The 22,828-nt window shown below is 35.8% G+C and overlaps 1 protein-coding gene across 1 annotated transcript in view; it reads left to right on the forward strand.

Moving 5' to 3' along the window:
- The first annotated feature begins 589 nt into the window (after positions 1–589).
- Positions 590–22,828, forward strand: part of LOC122796418 (C-C chemokine receptor type 7-like) — a 101,281-nt gene continuing 79,042 nt past the window's right edge. Inside the window, exon 1 of the mRNA XM_044064873.1 lies at positions 590–737. The gene's annotated coding sequence lies outside the window, so the exon portion shown is untranslated. The remainder of the gene's footprint in view (positions 738–22,828) is intronic.

Genomic DNA, 22,828 nt, shown 5'->3' on the forward strand with positions numbered 1-22,828 from the left:
ATATAGATAATTTTGAGATAATAATTTCCCAGAAGCCATAGCAATGGCATAATTCAGATGCTTACAGCTTTTGAAAAAAATCACCTCTAAGGGCAAGATCACCCCTAAGTTGTCATCTCTACAAAATGATGTAACCTTCAAAAATGTAGAAGTATGCTTCACTAATATTTATATAAGGAAACAGTCAACAAACTAAGCCATTGGCATGTTGATCCTGATGGGCTACATGTGTTTGTCATTTAGCAGTAATCACTGCTGAGTGATGCTTCTAGGCAAATAAATTCACCATTTGTTGTTTACATAAAGTACTGAAACATTCACAGTTTAGATACGTGGTAATTATACCACTGTAATTCAACAATCAGTTAGTTACTTAGTTCCCCAAAGAAATTAGTAGAATGCAGAAAATCTTAAAACACACACACACACACACACACACACACACACACACACACACACACACACACAAGACAATAGGTCAAATATGATAAAAGGGTAGATGGTTTACAGGAAATGAGAGTAAGACGAAGTATTTACAGAGAAAATTGGGAATGTAGGAATTGGTTTCCTATGTTGTGGAGTCAAAGTACATGGGCACAGTTCAGAAATGCCCACGTCAGACACACATCAGTTTTTGGAAGTTGATAGACTATCATGCTTGGTAAAATATATTTATGATGAAGATGTCTATAATGCGTTGCGTTCCAGAAACTCTTGTATATCTGAAAGGACCACTGGTGAGTAATGATTTCTGATAAAATACTAAGGTATATTATATGCTTACAGCAAAAATACTTTTTGTAATTATTGTAGTTATGCATATTTTTATGCAAGCTTCATAAATAATTCACTGAGTGAAAATTTTTTACGTCTTACACATACACGCACACACATTCATATATATATATAGTTTGTAAGGGTATCAACCAATTTCAGTGTTTCTGAATCATTTATGAGACGTGTTTGTTGAACATTATGTAAATCATGCCATTCTGCTTAAAATAAGTAATTATACAATGTCCCATGCATATACTGATAAGTAAAATTAACACTAACTGGTTCACAAATGTTCTAGCTGTGACAAATCATAGCATAATCTATAATTTGAATGTTCTGATGATTTAGCGACCCATCAACATACACAAATATTGAAGTGGAATCAATATCCACAAAAAATGGAGCACTTCCACCACTGAAAATAAAAAGTGGTGCAGTTTTTAAACAGTCATTACCGACCAGCATACCTCTTAACTGTCCAGATTTTTTGCTTTGTATTTTTTGGTCTGCTTCTCATAAAATTGTGTGGTTTTCTAGCAAATCATTCAGGAATGAAGTCAGTAAATGATGGCAGACATTTGAGTTTCAGGTAACACACCCTTCAGAAAATGCATGCCAATACAATGCATGTTATTCCATCAACTTTTGTAAATTTATAAGAGCAATATTTAAACATTATCCCTACTTTTAGGCTTTTGTCCCCACCATTATTTTTGGCTTTGTCCAGAGTTCTTGTGCTAAAGTTGCTTAAAAACATTTCCCTTTTTACTTCACAGCATTTCTAAACTGGGCATTAATTCAAAGCCAAATAAGTTGTATCTGTCTAGGCAAAAATTTAAAAAAAAGACAGCAAGTGTTATGCATTGTGAGTTCTAACTAATAATTTAATTTAAAATGTCACTACATGCAGCAGCTTCAAAAATAAATGAATGTCATCCTAATCAGCCCCCATTTGTTTTCCTTGCATTAGTATGACAGGAAATAGAAAACATACAGACCTTTCCCTGCTGACATAGACAGCCTGTGATTTTTACTGATGTAGCATTATAAAGTAAGTGAGCCTAAAGCAAGAACTAATTAGTCATATTAATGGGCATTATGTTCATGTTACCATTTTAGCAATCTGTTTACATATAGAACAGAATACTCTATGTTGCACTTTTTTGGATATTTGTATTTAAAAAAGTTTTAAAACATCAGGAATCCAGTGGAAAGGTTATAAAAGCCGTGATAAGACATAGTCAAGCCTAGCCTGAACAATCGATTACTTGGATTTCACCGTCTTGATCAACCCTAACTGGTTGTGAATAAATCCTTACTGATTAAATACATAACAATTCACAGCAATATAGATATATGGTATATAAGGGTAATAAGTGAGATAATATATTGAATAGTTTGTCTTTTGTATATTTTACTTATAAACTTGACAACAGTACAAGATTTTCTCTTGGATGTCCTTTTTGTCTTTCTTACACACTGTCTAGGAATAATACAACTTTTGAAATCATATATAAACTAATATTCTATCACATACCCGTTTAGAATCATAGAGTTATTATCTTATTGTTACTGCTGCATGTGGCTAGTTATAAATTACGTATGGCATTTGTGGTACAAGTGCTCCATTTTTGTGGATATTGATTCCACTTCAGTATTGGTCTTTTTTAAATATGCAAAATACATCAAGGGATGTATTGGTTAAATATTTGCTACATCTATGTTATGCTTTTAATTAAGCTGTTATCATCTGAGCCACCTCGTAAAGACACTAGAAAGACATGCCTATTTCAGGGTGAGCTGGAAACATCTTCTATCTGTTTAACTGGCATCCTGTCAGAAGTCTGAGACTCAATACTACGGGTATCAGGAAGTCTCAGACTCAATACTAGAAGTATCAGGTAGTCTCAGACTCAATACTAGAAGTATCAGGAAGTCTCAGACTCAATACTAGAAGTATCAGGAAGTCTCAGACTCAATACTAGAAGTATCAGGAAGTCTCAGACTCAATACTACAGGTATCAGGAAGTCTGAGACTCAATACTACAAGTATCAGAACTAAAAAAATAATAATAAAATAAAAATTAAGAGTGAGTCTTCTAAAGTATTAGTGAAGTGTCAAACTGACTGAAACACATTTTAAACCTTTTCTGCAGGGGAAGGGACTGCATATCCTGATGTGAGAGGCTGTACTACCACACCCCCACTACCTATATGTACTAACTCTTGAGACTGCTCTACCTCAGAGAATAAGAATTTTCTGCAATAGATCAATTTTGGACTTTTACAGGCTGATAACCAAATCTTCTATTCTTCACTGACTGCTGGCTCACAGAAAAGAAAAGTTATATATGTTCTTACAAGTTTTGTTGAAATAAACACATAAATATATGTAAGTGTGTGTGTGTGTGTATATGTGTATGTGCATGCGTGTGTGTGTGTGTGTGTGTGTGTGTGTGTGTGTGTGTGTGTGTGTGTGTGTGTGTGTGTGTGTGTGTGTGTGTGTGTATGTGTGTGTGTGTGTCTTTTCTTCTAAGAATCTGACAGTAAATATAAGGACATTAGTGGCTGAAAATATGAAGGGGAAGTGGATGAGATGGAAGACGATGGTGAGAAAGTCAGAATAAGGTCACCCACCACTTGCATTCTGTTTCATTCCGCTTCTTCATCAAGCCAGCCTCCATCTATCTTTAGTATACATTGAATAAGATCCAGTAAGTAAGGTTTGCAGATCAAATAAACATAGTACTTCTGATTTTAGGAGACATGGCTTTGCATATTTTAATGTCTTCCAGTGTTTTAATACATTACTAATAAAGATACTTTTGAAATATTTTAACTCATTGATATGAGACCTGTCACTGTGTAATGGAGTTCTAGAATGCTGGACTGACAAAATATTGGCAAAATAAGTGAAGACAATATCTTTGCAAAACATGTGGGCTATATTTCTGCAACGTTTGGTATTCATTCATGTATCGTGGTTTATTTCTATTTTACTTTTGATTTAGTGTGCCGTTTCTGTACTTTGCTGTGCATTCAGAATGTCACTGCTCGTCAGTGAGTAACGGCACCTTTTGTTCTCTCTTTCAGAATGGTCTGTAACTGCAGTGTATGCTCCTCATTTCTAGCACCTTTATGTAGCAAGTGATGCACTATGTACATTATAATGCATTCGTTTCCAGACTGGGCCATGGGTGGCAGAAAAACAGTGAGCTTTACAGTGGGGAAATAATGTGGGGCTAGCTGTCCTCCATCCATACAGAGTACTGCTACTGGGCAGGGGAGGACACAGGAAGTAGCAGGCTCACAGACAGACACAGCTGGTTGTACATGTCTGAGTAATTTTTTGGTTATGGAAGGCTGGCATCGCAGTGCCATACCCAAGACAATGATATGCATGGCTCTATCAAGTGCAAGGCTTGTGAAACACCCCTGCAGGAGGAGTCTGGATCATGCTTCTCAAGCTCTTAAAGCAAGAAATCTGGACAAAGCCATAAGTAATAGGGGGACAAAGGCCCAAAAATAGGGACACTTTTTAAATATTGTTCTTACAAACTTAGAAAGCTGATAGAATAACAGGTTTTGGATTAACATGAATTTTGAATTTTTTTCAAAGGTATGAAGTCTGAAAACTCAAATGTCTGTCATTATTTTCTGACTTCAAACCTCAATGATTTGTCAAATGATTTGACAGGAAACCAAAATTTTATGAGAAGCAGACCAAAAATATAAAGCAAAAATCTGGACATTCAGCAAAAATCTGTACAGTTGAGAGGTATGACTGTGAGGCAGGATTCGAAGGGACATTCATTCACACTCCAGAGACATTCTGTCAGTTTCCATCTTTGGAGCCAAAATTGAGTCAGATGAACTCTTAGGTACAAGCATGCTTCTTTGTCATACTTAGATATCTTTGTAATGCATTGTTACTGTTGTGTTCTCAGTGCAGTTTGAAAGTGAGTCATCTGCATGTATTACACAGCTTGCTACACATTTCAGACCCCTACATATACTGGTTTTTACTGTGTCACTGTAACATTTCCAGTCATGGCTATACATTTTAGTGCAGTCATGACTGCTTCACATATTACTTCCTTCACACGTCTGTGTTTGTTGCTGCTTCACTTAAATGCTTTGGCTTCAACATAGCATAGCTGGTGGTAGTACAGTGTGTACTACAGTTCAAACGCCTGAATGTCAGAGTACTCTGCCTGTCCAGACCAAGCTGCCTGGCAAAGTCTCTTAAAAGGACCAAATGTATCTTTGACTAATTTCTGGGTTACAGGATTGGGGATGGCAAAGTGAGTTGGCCATTGTTGACTTCATGACAGATATTGTTATCAGACAAGCTGTAGCAGATATAACCACAGTGACTGGCCAAAGCCAAGTTGACCTGCACAGCCAGGCTTAGGACAGTGGGGTAGGCAGGCATTTCACCACTATGTAGTATAGCCTTGCTGGCACTACAGATATGCTACTCACACACACACACACACACACACACACACACACACACACACACACACACACACACACACACACACACACACACACACACACACACACACACACACACACACACACACACACACACACACACACACACAGACACACTGCTGTTGGTGACACACTGGCAACATATGCAGACATACAACAGGAGTGCTCCTCAGGACAGCTTAAGTAGTAATACAAAATACCATAACATAAGCTATATTTTACCCAATGAACACAAGCACTATGATAGAGGCTAGAACTTGTACATGGTTGTGGTATCATATGGCCATGAATGTGCATCTGAATCATGATTTGCCATCTAAATCTAATGCTGACACCATGATCTAGCTACATGCTGCAGTGCTCCCTTCTGTATAATGCCTTCCATATGCCAGGGTATGTTGCTTCTGTACCTTCAAAGCTGAGGCCAGTGACTAGTGACTCCCCCCTCCCCCCAAATCCTAGGCATCATCTCCACATGTCTGCACACCATCATCTTGTATCAGTCCTGAGGAAGTTCTATTCAGACTACAGCTCTTTTAGGATGCACTTCCAATGGTAGGCACATCTGCTTCTCTGCTAGTGCTCAGTGCCACCCCTGTGGCAGGTGAACATGCATATGACTATTAGCTGTGTGAGCTTTTTAAGGTACACATTACACCACCCCAATTGAAGAAAACCATGAAGGTGAATATTGCATTTTGTTTTGTGTGGCTATTTGGTGTATATTGCTGTGCTGGTCCTTGAATACATACTATGGACATAATGATACCATACATGATTAGATCCACGTTACCACAGCATTTAATTTATAAAATACTGATTGCATACAATCTGCTGTTGTTGCATTTTAGATGTGGCCACATTTACTATGCACAAAGTTGCATGCATATATACCCCAACACTACAGATGGTACACCTGTTGTAGTAATCAGTTGGAAACAGAGTGCATCACACCTATTGGGCTTGAGCCTAATTTGATTTTTCTGGGTGGCAAATCATATCATAAATTATATCATAGCTATAGTCATCACCATGTGCTTCACAAATGGCTAGCTGTGGTGCTACTGTGACCATGGTGTGTAGGGTGAGCTACACAGTGTGCAGAACATTGTGATGTCTGCCCACATTCTGTCAGAGACATATTGTAGGGCTTCACAGAAGTCATCCAGGCAATTGGATCACAGCTATAGAAGGATTAGTACATGATGATTAATGTTTCATAACCTGTTGTGTGCATGCCTATGTGTCTGCTGGTTCTCTGATGTAGGACCCCTAACAAATGTCAGTGGTCATAACTCTAGAATGCCATTACCAACCAATAATATGATATTCTTTCCATATAATTTACAGGCATGTTATGTACTATGCTGCATGTCATGTCACACATATGTGGAGCAGGTGGAAACTGTGGCTATCTGAGGCCTGTAGTATAGTTCCATTATAACACAGTGAATTAGTGATCCTCAAATCACTGCATATAGACTGCAGTCAATTAAATTATATTAATACAATATTGTGAATTAGAACATCTAAATGCAAAGACCAAATGAAAAAAGGTCTTTTTTATGGATAAACTTAAAATTTATCTCCTCAAAGCATATCTTTTTTCATGAGGCCAAGCCAAAGTGCACTCCCATGTTAAGAACTTTACCAGCACCCTACCCTCCTTAATCATTCGATGGCATGTCACCACAGAGTAAATACAATATGTATTCTAACTATTGTGGAACAATTGCCCTCTCTTTGAGCTGCAGCAGCCTTCTGGTGAGGAAAAAGTAAGGAGTGAATGAAGGTAGTTGGCAAATTATACAGTGTAATAATTTTATGCATTTCCAATTGTATACTTTATTTGGTAGAATGTTGTTTTGCAGATACAATGAATTGCCTTTTTTATTTCTTTATTCAAACTTCAAGTGATACAGTCTTTTATAATATATATATATATATATATATATATATATATATATATATATATATATATATATATATATATATATATATATATATATATATATATATATATATATAGAGAGAGAGAGAGAGAGCACATACAATTAGAAATACTATTGGAATTACTTAACAAGTAAGTGAAATGTTAATCTACTATTTTGACAAAAATATGAAACATCCTATGCCTACAATGTAGAGTAGTACAGAAAAAAGATGACTAAAAAGTAATGTGTTTAGGCTACTAGAAATTTCTTTGATAATACAAGTACATGAAAACAGCAGTCTTGGAGAAAATTCCCATATTATCTTAAGAAATTTTAAACTGGTCAGTTTATATATATATATATATATATGTATATATATATATATATATATATATATATATATATATATATATATATGTGTGTGTGTAATATGCCTGGAGTGTTACCTACTAGGCAATGTAATGTATGAAATGTCAGGATGCCCACTGCTGTTATCATTATAGTTTATACTAGAATGGGCTGACCACTGGTGTTCTGTACCTCCACATAATACTATATGTGATGGAGTTAACCAAGAGATCCAAAATGTATTCTGTGGTTGTCTGACGTCTCCCAAGTACTTACAGATTTCTATAGTCATCTGCAGTGGCAAAAGCATTGTTGATATCTACTGCACAGCTGTGCTATTATTAAACAATTATTGCTGCAAATGTACTTGCGATTTTGATAGGATTTATATTCCTATATTGCAGTTTATTGCTCACCTTATTGTACTACTAGTTACATGCTTTTACTGTTGACTGTGTGACACCTGTGCACTGGCCCAGTAATCAAGAAGCCTCAATCCTCAGCACTAGCACCAGTGAAAGGTGCCCACCTTGGGAGGATAACAAGTACAAACACAGTAAAGTACAATTTCCCTTAAGAGCACACAAAGATCACAGTCAGTCTGGGGCTGGTTTCTTCCTTTCTCTCCAGATCCCCATTAAGACTCCCTACTGGCACAGCTATAGAGTTCAGATCTCAGCAGAGTAGTCAAGCCAAAACCTCCAGTACTCTCTCTGTCCAACCAATGCTTTGTGTCCCTGCCCAAGTAGCTGACACACACATACTTTGAGATTTGGTTTATATATAAACACACAGACACTCCTGGGGAAGGCTGGCACAGGTTCTCCAGCTATGCCCCCTTCCACCCAGGCTATAAGGTAGTAATCTACTGCCACCAACTACCCTTATCAGCTACTATAAAGGCCCTTACCAAAGGGTGTCCAATTTTACTGTGCAATATTATTATTATTATCCAATTAGTAAGTGTGACGAACAGCAAGGCTATTGGAGTGGCTTTGTACCGTATCACCAAATACACGCAAGTACTTTAGAGCTTAAATTATCTCTACACAAAACAGCCACAGTTGAAAGGTTTAAAAATATTTAATAAATAATAAAAACACAAAAGAATACTTCAGCACAATGTCATTACAGAGTTCAGAAATCACAGGAAATACTTTAAAACAATATTGTAGGACAGTCTAACATAAATATAGAAAACAGCTAGTCTAATCTTACTGTTTTTATCTATCTCTAAGAGAAATCACTGTTCTAAATACTACTTACACACAGAGCAAGCAAGTACTGGTGAGTGGATGCTCTTACTAGATCCAAGACAAGATACAAAATGCTCCTCTTTCTTTCTGAGATAGCCCTTAAATTGATAATACACAGTACTGCTGAGTCATTTCAGATTACATCATTCTTGACACCTCTGCTGAAGTTTCCCAGGTTCACAGAACTTAAAATTTTACATATCGTTGTAATGTTGCACCTGCCAGGAAGCTACAACAATAAAGGACACTTTACATGTAAAATCTAGTAATTATCTCTGTCTTAAAACAATAGAAAGAATTTCCTAGCCCAGACATCCTGTCTCTGAGCTTGAGATCAAACACAGTTGTAAATTCCGTACTTAACAGCTTTCTTCCAGCAGGGTGCACTGTAGTTACATTTTTGAAGCTCAGTACAACATATAGTTTAATCATAAAATATAGTTCTCTTTACATTTGTAAAACAAGCCTGTGGATTATATTAATATTTACAATGATATAGAATTATCTACAAAATTCTATCTGGCTGGACTGACAGTCCCTCAGTTTTTCACAGACTGCAACATGGCTTTGTACACATGATACATCATTTTGGAATTTTGCTTCTGCTTTTATGAGTTGTAGCTCATTTTCATATACTCTGCTGCTATTAGTGCTCATTCATGCACTGTTTACCTGCAATCTGTGTTGTACTGTCTGAATCATTTAGCTGCATTTTCTGTACGCTTACTTGTACACTGGTCTTATGCATTTCACACAATGAATCTGGCAATTGAAACACACTATTGTTCACTTTGTCTTGAAACCTTGTGTTATATATAAAGCTGTACTTTATGGATGTTGCATAGTGACAATACAGTGTCATACACAGATACAGTGCTTTAACTTTTAGTTTCTATTGTAAACTTGCAAATTATTTATATTTATGTTAGAATACTTAAAATGTTTATTTCTCTGTCTGTCTGTCTATCTATCTATCCATCTATCTATTTCATATTATAAAACATTTGAAATCTCAGGTATGCTTCTGTATGATTTTATTTACAATATTTCCAGAGACAATGTTTTTAACTTATTTTCAATTATAGTTTTTCACAGTTTTATTTCACTTATATAGTTGCTTATAAATATGTTTTTGAGGTACATTTGTATTCAATCTGGAAATAAGATAAAAACAACATTGTTATAGTAGATAAATGTGCTCTGTAGTAATCAGAAAAGCAAGAGTCTAACATAAACACAGCTTGTGTGCAAACACAGTGGGTAGTGATGAAACAATACTCTGATAAAAATACTTTAATGACAAGCTAAAAGCCCCTTTGCAAAATGCCTTTGGTCAAACAACCATAAACCAAACAGCAAACTTTTAAAAGTTAGAAGCAGTCAGGTGGTACAATTACATGGAATAACCTTTAAATATTTAAAGACACAGTACTTGCTCTCTGTGTAAACATGTACTGGGTAGAAGTAAAGAGCACACTTTCAAATTTGTGTTCTTCAAGTGATTCCTGAACACATTAGGGGTGGTGAATGTGTATTGAAAACAGAGAATGCAGAATATAGCTGGATCTGTTGACTTTGTGCTGACAAGTTTCCTGGTATAAATGAAATTGTACACAAAGACAAGACAATATAGAAAGTTAATTCTCATCAATGGATTTACACACACACACACACACACACACACACACACACACACACACACACACACATATATATATATATATATATATATATATATATATATATATGATGTTGTTGTTGTGTCTTTCGGCTTTTCCCGGTTAAAGGTCGCCACAGCGGAACTCCTGTCCAGTAACGATTGTCAGCAGATTTTTACGTGCCATGTTGCCAGCTCTGATGCACAACCTTCAACGAAGGTACGCCCATTCACGCATATCTCCACACAGAATAAGCTCTAGCTGAGAATCGAACAGGACAATGTGTTACTGTGAGGCGACAATGCTATAGATATAGATGCATACATTGTTTGAACTTAAATGCTTAACTGTTTTAACTTATATACAAAAATCTAGTTGTTATTTTTGAGGCCATGTTTCTGGCACCAGTAATTTGTTAGGGTGAGACCCTCTTGGAGGATGTCCACAACACTTGGGGAATTGATGACTGCACCCATCTTGCACTCATCTGCAAACTTGGTCAGTCATAGCCCACTGGTTTTGGCCTGCACCTCAGAGAAGTATATTCCAAACAACAGAGGTCCCAAGATGGATCCCTGGGGTGCGCTGCTCATTATGGGTCTACTGCTTGAGGTGGCTTCCCCTATTTTGATTAGGTGGGTTCTATCAGTGAGACAGTTTGCTACCCATCTGGTAACATATGGATTGTTGCCTAGTTTAGTTTATCTACTATGCCCGAGTGAGGAATAGTGTCAAAGGCTTTGGACAGGTCAAGGTAGGCAGTGTGCACCATCTTCTCCTCGTCCATGGCTTTGATGACTGTCTCAAAGAAATCAACCAGATTTAACAGACATGACCTCCCATTGACAAAGCCAAACTGTGTGGGGTCGAGTGTTTGGAGGTTCCCAATGTCCCTGTTAATGAGATCCATGATAATCCATTCCATGGCCTTGCAGATTAGGCTAGTTAAGCTGATGGGTCTAATTTTTCCTGGACTGGTGGACACTCCACCTTTTTGTGAAGGGATGACAGTGGCTGTCCTCCACTTGGCTGGGACAAAGCTGGTACTCAGGCTTTGGTTGATTAGGGTGCTGACTTGTTTAAACATGGGCTAAACTCTTGGCTAGACTCATAAGGGCCTCAGGGCCAATAGCCTAGTAACCTCCTATGCTCTTAGGATCCTATGAGCCTATGTAATTGTACCACTTGACTACTTCTAACATTTAAAAGTTTGCTGTTTGGTTTATGGCTGTTTGACCTGAAGAAGCATTTTGCAAAAGAATTTTAGCTTGTTATTTAAAATAGTTTTTTTTCAGAGCTTTATTTTATCTTTAATTACTGTGTTTGTGCACAAGCTGTAGTTATGTTAGACACAAAATTAAATCTGGAAATTAGTAAATTCAGTACTGAAAATGTATTGTAAAATGAAACATTTATTATTTCAAATTTTGGTGAATGTGTTATGAACCATCTTTTTATGTTAATTATGAATAGAAAACATTATGAAAAAGTTAGAAATCCTGCATACAACTGTTATTTCAGTGATCACCATACCTCTTAAACTCTTACCACAAAAAGTCTGTACAAAGCCTGACAGAATGGGGGTGGGGGCAAAGGCCCAAAAATAGGGACAGATTTTAAGAATTGCTCTTATAAACTTAGAAAGTTGCTAGAAGAACAGAATATGTCTTAGAGTGCATTTTTATGAAGGATATTAATTCTAAAACTCTATGTATTATTATTATTATTATTATTTAGTGACTTCAATCCTCAGATCATCCCAATGCTTTAACAGAAAATCACAAATTTTATGAGGAATAGACCAAAATGAAATCTGGAAATTCTGTGAAAATCTGGACAATTGAGAGGTATGGTGATCACAGTAGAGTTCCAGCTACAGAAAGATAATTTGGTGCATTGGAATGCAATGATTATGCGCCAAAAATGGGAAAAAAGCCAAGTTTGTTAAGCACTATTCTTTTTTTTTTAACAATTTTTTATTGGAAGTACTGTTGAATATACAATGAACAATTAAAAAAAAATAACCATTTAAATTGTATAAAAAGTACTATGTACAAAATTGTTCATCATAAATCTTAAATAATTGAAATAATTCTTATATACATATTATTTACTAAATGTTCAATTATTTTTGTAACAATTCATAAACTTTGTTCCAACTGTTATGAATAAAAATATTCCTAGAACATCTATACTTAATGGTAATTTTTTCTAAACAATAAACTTCATTAAGTACATTTTTAAATTCTTGTATTGATAGAGAGACTTTGATTTCCAATTCCTTGTAATTATCTTTCTGGCTATGGATAATATAGACCAAATTTATGATGTAACTATGTTATATGCTCTTGAATGGTAAGTTTTCTGATGTACACTCCTGCCATCTAACAGCATGTAATTGCATATACCTTCCATCTCACTTTGAATAAGGTGCTATCAGAATGCAGTGGTTGATTTAAAATATTTCTTAACATACTAAATAACCTTTATTCTCCTTGCATTGCTTCAATTAAATTAAGTTTCTTCTGCATTTTATATACTATGTATCAGGGACTTATTACAATGTATTGAAAATTATATGCTGTATACCACAAATTAGCCTTTTTCTACAGTATTATATATATAAGAAGTATTATATATAACATAGAACAATTTGGGTTGTATAGATTTGCCCCTCCAAAATGCTTTGTCTAAGCTCTCTAACTGCTTTGTGCTAATTATGTATCAACATTTACATTTTTACAGGATGACTAAGTTACTTCAGCTGAGTGATATTTGAATTATTTTTACTTTAAATTTGTTCTCCATAGTTAAGCATCATTCTTAACAAGCTATGGGGTCTCACTGTAGGGGTTAGCACAGCAGACAGGGCCAGCTGGCAGCGAATAGTGTCTTAAGGTAAAATAGCTTTAAAGGACATTAGATAGTCCACTCTACAATACTTATAAATGGAAAGTGTGACACAATGAAGTATCTAACAGCTTTTAAAGGTGTTCATTCATCAGAGGGGGGCAATTTGTTTTTGCCTGCTTTCTGTATGGCAGTGCTAAGTGTTCTACAACTTTACAACTCATAGAAATTTGATAAAGCACTTCATGCTCTTATACTTTTTTCTGTAACTGGCAATACATGGAATAGACAAAGCTCTATGCACTACAAAAAACTATGATCAAGTCTCACAGACCATAAACCTTTATTATGTGTTAAAAAGTCCAAATATATGCAAAGGAATCTCAGAGACAAGTCATATAAAAGTAAAAAGGCTTTAATTTTCCACAAACAACAGATGTAAGCCCTTTCGAACCAAGTTCTTCATCAGACATATTTCTTACACCACATGCATTCACTTTAAAAAGAAAATTAATTAACACTTTGACCAATCCATTTGAAAACATTATTACTTATGCAAATCCTTAGATTTTAAAACTGTTCTTAAAGAGACCTTGTCATTTAGACTGGGTCTCCTATTTGCATATAATTTGAAAATCCAGTGTAATTCTCTCTCCTCTGCATAGTTTCTTAAATGACCATCTCAAGGCCCCATATAAACCATTTCTATGACCTTAAACAAAAAACTGTGCTTTAGACCTGTTTCTTGAACATGCTTTGCTAGGGCATTAGTATAATCACATTTTTAACTGCATAGATATGTTCACGTATTCTCTCATACAGCTTTCTATTTGTTTTTCCTATGTAAAAATTTTTGTAACCAGACAACGGACTATTAGAAGGAACTCCAACCAGCCGTAACTGTAAAGACAGTCTAATCTTGAATAAATGTTGTCTTTAATAATATACTAACACAGAAAAACTCATGTATGAAAAAACAGCGTTTTCATCCGATAACATCAGACTTAATCAGATACAATGTCACATGTCATCATCCCGTTTATATACACATCAATCAAAAGCCTTCCTATTATTCAATAAGGCAATTAGCCACAAATTAATGAATATCAAAAGGTTAAAATGTTAAAAAATCATTAGAATTCCTGTAAAAGTACATAAAATAAGAACTATATAACATTATACATGAATTTATAAAAAGAAAATAAATCAATACACATTGGTGAATGTATATTAATTGTATATAGTAATTAATGAGATGTTTTTTCATACATGAGTTTTTCTGCGTTAATATATTATTAAATACAACATTTATTCAAGATTAGACTGTCTTTACAGTTACGGCTGGTTGGAGTTCCTTCTAATAGTCTGTTGTCTGGTTACAGTTGTTTGTTTTGGGCTCACTCCTTTTTTATGGTTCCTATGTAAAAATTTTCACATTCAGTGCAGGTAGCTAAATAAAAAATATTAGTGCTTCTACAGTTTGCATGCATTTAAAAAATATATCTGCTTTTAGATATCGGATGCTCAAACAGATTTGAAGTATCTATAAGGGGGCAGTATTTACAGCAACCACAGGAATACGTCCCTATTTCTTCCTTTCTTAAAGCTGGTCATATCTTAGAATCTGTATAACAACAATGTCTTTTAAGTGACTTCATATTTTTATACCTAAATAATGGTGTGCTCCCTATTATATCTTTAATCTGATCATTCGTTGTCAACATGCCTCAATTAGATTCAATAACATTATGCACTATTTTAAAATCATTAGCATAGGGTAGAACAAGTGGTAGGTGCATCCTACTTCTCTCTCTATTGCCCAGTGAATTGTTCTCATTGGTTGAGCTTGAATAGTTTGGTTTAGCTGCAGTGGATCTCATACCTTTCACCTCTCTAACCATGCCTTCTATCTCATCTTTTTTATATCCTCTCTCCATAAAATCACAAGCTATGGCTACCGAATCTTCTTCCAATCCTTCTTCTGTATTATTCAACCTCAAGACCCTGATGCACTGTCCCTTCAAAATGTTTTTATAAATGTGCGGTGGATGCATACTATTGCGTTGAAGCACTGTGTTTTTTTCTACAAGGTTTTTTATATATCCTAGTGGTCAAACTTCCACTTCCCATCTTGTGAATCCTGACATCAAGAAAAACAATCTCCTGGGCAAATTCTTCTGAGGTGAAGTACAGAAATGTAGTGGTATTATTCAAATATTCAATAAAGTCTCCTAGCTGTATCTCACAACCTCCCCATAACAAAATGACATCATCAACAAACCTTCGATAGAAAAGCAGCCTATTCCTGTGTTGGCTGGTAAGCACAAATTTTTCCTCCCAACTGGCAAGCACCATATTGGTGTAACTATTGGCACAGGAGGTGCCCATAGCTATGCCCTTTTTCTGTAGATAATATGGTTGCTGGAACATGAAAACATTGTTTTCCAGCACTGCTTCTAAGAACAGACATATAAGATCAATCTGTTTAGTATCATAGCTACTATGTGTACTTAAAAAAGTTTTGACCATACTAATGCCCTCTAGATTAGAAAAACATGTAAAAAGTAACTCAACATCTAATGTAACTAACAAGCAATTACTAAAAGCACACTCACTGGCATCTACAAAGCTATACAAATATTGCAAAAACTGAAAATTAAAGCCTTTTTACTTTTATATGCCTTGTCTCTGAGATTCCTCTGCATATTTTTGGACTTTTGGACTTTATGCTTGCTTTTAAGGAATCCAGTTTACCTGGAGGAGTGACTTTGTTACTTTATTATGTGTTATCGAAATGGATACCAAGATTTACATCTCAAGTGACTTTCTATGCCTTGAACACATAGTAAGTTGGTTATGATCTGAGACTTGATTATAATCCTCTCTGTTTAGTCCTGTATATATGAACAGTGTGTGTGAGGAATTTCTACTTTAGATATCAGACTGTATGATATGTTTTATTTATTTTTTATTGTTCAGGTTAGTCCCACTAGGCTAATGACTTCTTTTCAGAGGAGACTTGAGGTGGTAATACTGCAAGGGGAAATTTGGTCAGTGCATTGAGGAAGTTCACCAACTCTTTTTGATAGGTACTCATAACTGCATTGCACCCTCAAGGATTTCATTGTTTCACAGTATTCATTTCCATGACAGCAGATTGCCTTTGATAGTACATGAAGTTCAGTCCTCACCCAGAGGCGTAGATAGTTTGAGGTGAAGTGGGCAGATGCCCCTGGCGCAAAGTGTTAGAGGTGCATTCTGCAGATGCTGATTGGTCTTCAATGCATTTCAGTACACTACTAACATTTAGAAATTCTGGTATTGCATTTTTGATCAGAACTAATGTGCTTTAGCTCCATGACATCTGCCTTCTCTTCATATTTGTGGAGAAGAGATTTTTCTTTTTGTTTTTTTTTTTTTAAACTCTTCCATGTAAAGTTGAGGGGGGTCAGATCAATCAGAGGAATAAACTGGAAGATGCTACACCTCTTTCCTCACCCTTTCTGCAATATCAGAAATGCTGCGTTTTCTGGTAAAATGGTAATGAGTTTTTATTTCTTAACATACATATATTCGGAACATTAACTTCACCCTAAATTTTAAACAGAGGCTGTTTAGCCTCAATGGGAACCAGGTGTATTGCCAGAATGTGAAAAAAAAGAAGTGTTCTAAAACACTGTGCTTGCTTTTGCTACCTATGCATATGATGCCCAATGTAATTTCCCTTATGACCATTCATATTAGGCAGGATTATGATTGTTATTTTGATCATAACCAATTTATTATGTGTTTACATATCTCTCAACCTCTGAGCATTAGAAATCACAGTACTGGCCTTTAAAAACATATCAGAATGTCATAAAGAAGAGCAAGTTTTTATTTTTCACAATAGAAGGACTTTATATACTAAACCACATATAGTTAGTAGTAGTGAGTCTTTATATAGGCTTAGTTTATGTATTTAATAAAGTATGTTGTGACGTCCCCACACTGGGCCAGTAATCAAGTAGTCTGAATCCTCACCTCTTCCTGGAGAGGGATATGCACTTGGAATACAAATGGATACACTCAGTATTTCTAGATGCCAACCTCTCTGCATCAAGCACAATTTCTCTTAAGAGTACACAGGGCACACACTCAGCCTGGGATCTGGGTATCTCTATCTGCCTCTCCCCAGTCCCCCAGTAAGGCTCCCCACTGGAACTGTCAAACCAGTGCTTTGAGTCCTTGCCTCAAGCAGCAGACATGCACATTCTTTGAGATTTAATTTTCACACACACACACACACACACACACACACACACACACACACACACACACACACACACACACACACACACACACACATATACCTGGGAAAGGCTGGCACAGATTACCCAGTCTACCAACTTTGCTCAGACTATAAAGTAGAATCACTACCACCAGTCAGTTAGTGTAAGGCTCTTAAAAGAGTATCCAATTATGCTAAGTGAAGTTAATATTAATACAAATGGTAATGCTGACCAAACAGCAAGGCTTTCAGGAGTGGTCAGAGGTATCACCAAATAAATATGTGTAAATACTCTCAAAGCTTAAATATTTTCTAAAAAGGACAAGCCACAATGAAAAGTTTAAATATATTTTAATAATAAATAACAAAAGAACAAGAAAATACTAAATATATATTTACAGTAAACCACAGAGTTCAAATCACAAGAAATATTGAAACTAACATTGATGGACAGACTCATACAAATAAAGAAAAACACTCTCTAAACTCAGCTTCACTATATTCCTGACTGAATCTAGGAGAATTACTATTCCCTAATAACTTACTTGACAGAGCAAGGCACAATGAAATATGTGAGCAGTCTTTCTAGTCAGATTCCTTAAAACAGAATACTCAATACTCAGAGATTATGCCCTGTAAAATGTAATATTCAAGGTGGCTTGCAGAATGACCATATCTGGTCACCTGACTCTAGGTTTTCACAGTATCCCCCTTCGAAGCTGAGACAGGTATTTAGCATAGACGGTAACAATACATGTCTAAATGTTTATGGCAGTGGCTGGGGCTTCCCCTCTTTTTAGAAAGCTAATGAACAAAGGCTTGTTCCAGACCCACCATCTCCAGTCCTATTCAGCACTGTGGGGTGCCATTTTAATGGTTTAACAGATCATTTACATTTCCCTTATTTTTCTTAAAGTAAGCTAGCTGGTTAACCTCTGCTATCCCAGTATCCTCTATTAAAACATGTGCATTTAATTCAGTTACCATAATAAATGCACATTTCTTTTTATTCCAGCAGGGTGCAGTGTTGATACATTTTAACACTAACAAATCTCATAAATACATTTTCTGCACAAGCATCTGTACATATCAGTTTGATATACAAATGTCATATAATTATTTACAAAATTCCAACTAGCTGTGCTGGGAGAAGCCATACATTCACTGCTCTACTTCTCCTAGTATGACTGTCAGTACCTCCTATCATCACATGTGTACCCATAAAGAGTCTCACTTTATGAGGAGAATCAAAATTCTTAGAGGAGCAACACTAAATATGAGGACCAAAATTGCAGCGTTATGTTTAAATCACAGTAGTTGAGAGGTATGTATGTTCGTAACATTTTTGTTGAGAACACATAACAAGTAGTTATAATAAGAGAAACCTGATCATAATTATTTGTAGTATATAGAGTTTCAGCTTCCATGATGAACTACTAGTTGCAGAGGTAGAAAAGTCTAGCAGCAGAAATTATTTTACAACATTGAAACCTGTGAAACACTTAGTGCTATGAAACAGAGAACGTCCAGAAGTGAAGTCTACATCAGCAAGAGCATTAAAAGCTGTTATGCCATGCATGTATTTATTAGAGACATCTCAAAGCTTGTTACAGCTATTAAAGTTATTACAGTGCTTCCACTGTTGCTCTGTGGTGGTCGCCATGTGTGTTAAAGCATGAGGCTTGATCATAACAGCTTTAGCGATTATGCACCTTTTAAAATTCTTACTATTGAGTCTCACAGCAGACTAGTGTATAGCTTGCTTATCTTTCCATACATTCTGGAGCTTAATCAGCATGCTCCATGTACTAAAAAGGTAGTAGGGAACTGTAATCAGATACTTGGGTACAAAGCACAATCAAGCCTGGCATTTCATCATCAAGTACTTCACTGTTTCTCAGCCCTGGTTTCCACTGCAGCATAATGCATTTTTGTCAGTACATGGACTGAAAGCATTTCCCTATATGTCGTGCTAGATAAGTTGCTTTGTCTGGTAAAATATTTATGGTTTTCTTTTTCTGTTGTAATGATAACTTAGCATTCATTTGTCTTGGACAATAGTTTCTTTTATCTTTTGAAGAGAGGTCATATAGCCCCCCCACCTTCACCCCAAGTTGGAAACTGAGTATAAAGACCAAGAGTATGATAACAAAAGTCCTATTAAACATTACATTTTGTAACTGTGTATGAAGCCATGTGTCAGTTCCTTCATGAACATTCATGGTAAGGGTATTAGGAAAGTGTAATTAGATATTTGGGTACAAATGCGTGTAGGACTGCCATTTTGTCATTAAAAATTTGTTTGCATCTCAGCTATGATTTCCACTGAAGCACTTTACCTTTGTCAGTACATGAAGTTTAGCCATCATCCTATATGCAGTGCTAGAAATGTTTTCTTGTCTGGTGAAATATTCATGATGTTTTACTTTTGGTGTAATGAGAGCTTAGAACACATATGTTCTGGACATTAATTGCTTCCTGCCATTTGCACATATACTGTAGTGCCCAACCAAAGGAAAATGGGTATGATGTCAAACTGTGACATCAAAAGTCCTCTGAAGCACTGCAGCTGATATTTGTATGTGAGACTATATGTCAGCCATATATACAATTGTCTCTGAACATGCTTTACACCATACCTCTTAAATATAGTAGTCCCTTCCCTCACTTCTTTGAATTTCTAAGCACTAATCACATGATCTAGTATCTATCTGACAAACCAACTAATACACCTATTCATATGCTCAATATTCAAGATCTATTAAAGCATAAGTATCTTTTATACTGAAATAGTTATCTGTATTTTAATATGAATGTCATCTAATTAGCAAATGTATGTGTAATTCTTAATGTAATGGGGAAAAGTGGTTGTGGATTGATGGATGGATTGTTTAATACCTGTTCATTTATGTTATTGAATGTCTGTTTAAAAAATGTTTCCAATATGTTGGAGCTTTTACCCCAGGGTCTCCCCTGAAAAGAGATTTTTGACTAAACCCAGTAGGACAAATACAATAATCAAAATCAAAATCAAAATAAATAAAAATAAAGTTTTCCTATAACCATTCATAATAAAGGTGTTATGGAATCAGATACTGGGGTTCAAAATGACCTCAGGACTGCCATTCAGGAATTTCACTGCATTTCAGTTCTAATTTAGATGGTAGAACACTGCCTTTGTCAGTGGCACTGAGTTTATAACTCACTCTGGAAGTAGTACTAGAAATGATGCCTTGTCAGCCAAGATAGTTATGATTCTTTTAGTTCTGCTGTAATGACAAATTGGTACATATTAGTTTCATGTTCACTGTAGAGCAGTGGTCATAAACGCTCACATTGGAGTCCATGTGTAATGCCCACTGTGGTGCCAAAAGTTATGAACGGTCAAAAAAGAACTGACATATAGCCTCATACACAGGTACCAAATTTCCTCTGAAATACTGCATTTGGTACCTGTTTTTGAAGCCATTTGAAAGTACCCCTGTGGTCATCTGTAATAAAGCTATTATGGAATTATATTTTGATACTGAGGTATAAATGTACTCAAGACTGCTATTCTGATGTAATGACAATAATAAGGGCACACTCTTAATATGGGCAGTATTCTGCTAGCCTGAACAAAAGTCATATACTAACACTTGGTAGAAACTGAGTGTAATACAACTTGGAAGCCTTACATTTTCTAATGACTGTGTAGGCCTATAGATGGTGACTATCAATACTGGGTTATGTCTCTAAAACAGAAATTTTTTTTCTAAAAAAATTCTGGACAGTTGTGTTTTTTTTTTCAATTATAAATTGTAGTTAGGTTGCACTTTTATGTACAGAAGCCAGTGTCAGTGGCTCAACAAGTAGCACATTCTCCTTCGGTGCAGAAGGCTGTGGGTTCTATTCTCTCACCAGGTAGATTGATTACAGACATTGCAGTGCAGCATACGACGGGTGCTGCACTCCTGAGAATGCCATATTTCTGATGAGAAGTTAAACCGTGGCCTCATCTGCTTGAGTTGGTGCTAGTTTAGGTGAATATAAAAATTCCCACAGCATCTATCAAAAAGAGAAGGGGAAGTTCCTAGATGCCATGGCCAAATTTACCCTAGTAGTATAAATACCATCTTGGGTCTCTCTTGAAAAAAGTCTATTAGCCTAGTGGAACTAACTCAGTCAGGAAAGGATAAATAAAGAAAAAAAGAACAGCTACATGTTAAATTTCTGAGTGCCGAGCAACAGTTTCTGATAATGCTTCAATTTTTTCCCCAAAATCTGGAAATCATCACTTTCAGGTACCAAACAATAATTGTTTGTTCTTACATTATAAAAGCAAACATATATTTATGATTTTTATGAATTGTGTATTTACTGCCATTAAAAAATAAAAAAAAATGTACATGTTTGTTGAGAACAGAATTTGAAGAAATCAAATTAGGGAGGTTGTGAAATTATAATAAAGAAACAACTGGCAGCCAAATCATAAATTGTGCCTCCATGGAGATTGTAAAATACAACAATAAGAGCTTCAGTTCCTTTTGCACATGTACTGTACCAGTGGAGTATTCCCCTTTGGAGATGGTACACCACCTTCTACTGTGAAGAAGTCACATAAAAATAATGGCCACAGTGATATGTTTCAGCTTTCTGTTCTAAGCAACATGTACTGCTTCGCAATAAGCCATATCAATGATCATTTAATAGTGATCAAGTAAATGACCTTTGTTTCCACCCCAAAAAGTTAACCACTTTCTGTGTACACCTCTGATAATGACTGACTGAAGAAGAAGGAAATAAAAACACTAGTAGCTATCTGGATTGTGGAAGATAGTAGGTTTAAGATGTCTAAGATATTAGTTGAAGAGTTTGGAGTAAAAAAGGGAGTGTGGATACAATCTAGGCAGGTCAGAGCAGTGGTGAAAGGATGCTTTAAATAGACACCAAGGGAAGTAGAAAATAGGGATCTGGAGATATTTCCCAGAAGGTGTGGGAGAGATCAGAGTGGTAGGGGTAGAGCATTTTTCATGATTTGCATGACAGATGTGTGGGTTCAAGTGGGTGAATTATAGGGACATGTGGTGGGAATGTAGAGGGAAAGGCAGTGAGTTTTCAGGTGTTGAACTGCTGGAAGCAGGCTTGAACTTGAAATGGCTGTTACTTGATGAGAGGGATGAGGAAGTGAAGAGATGGAATGATAGTAAGATGGGTTAAGAGGAAAACAGCAATTCAGTACAAAAGTGAAGGACT

The sequence above is a fragment of the Protopterus annectens genome, chromosome 3.part0 (assembly GCF_019279795.1).
Source record: "Protopterus annectens isolate FY-2018-M chromosome 3.part0, PAN1.0, whole genome shotgun sequence".
Lineage (NCBI taxonomy): Eukaryota > Metazoa > Chordata > Ceratodontiformes > Protopteridae > Protopterus > Protopterus annectens.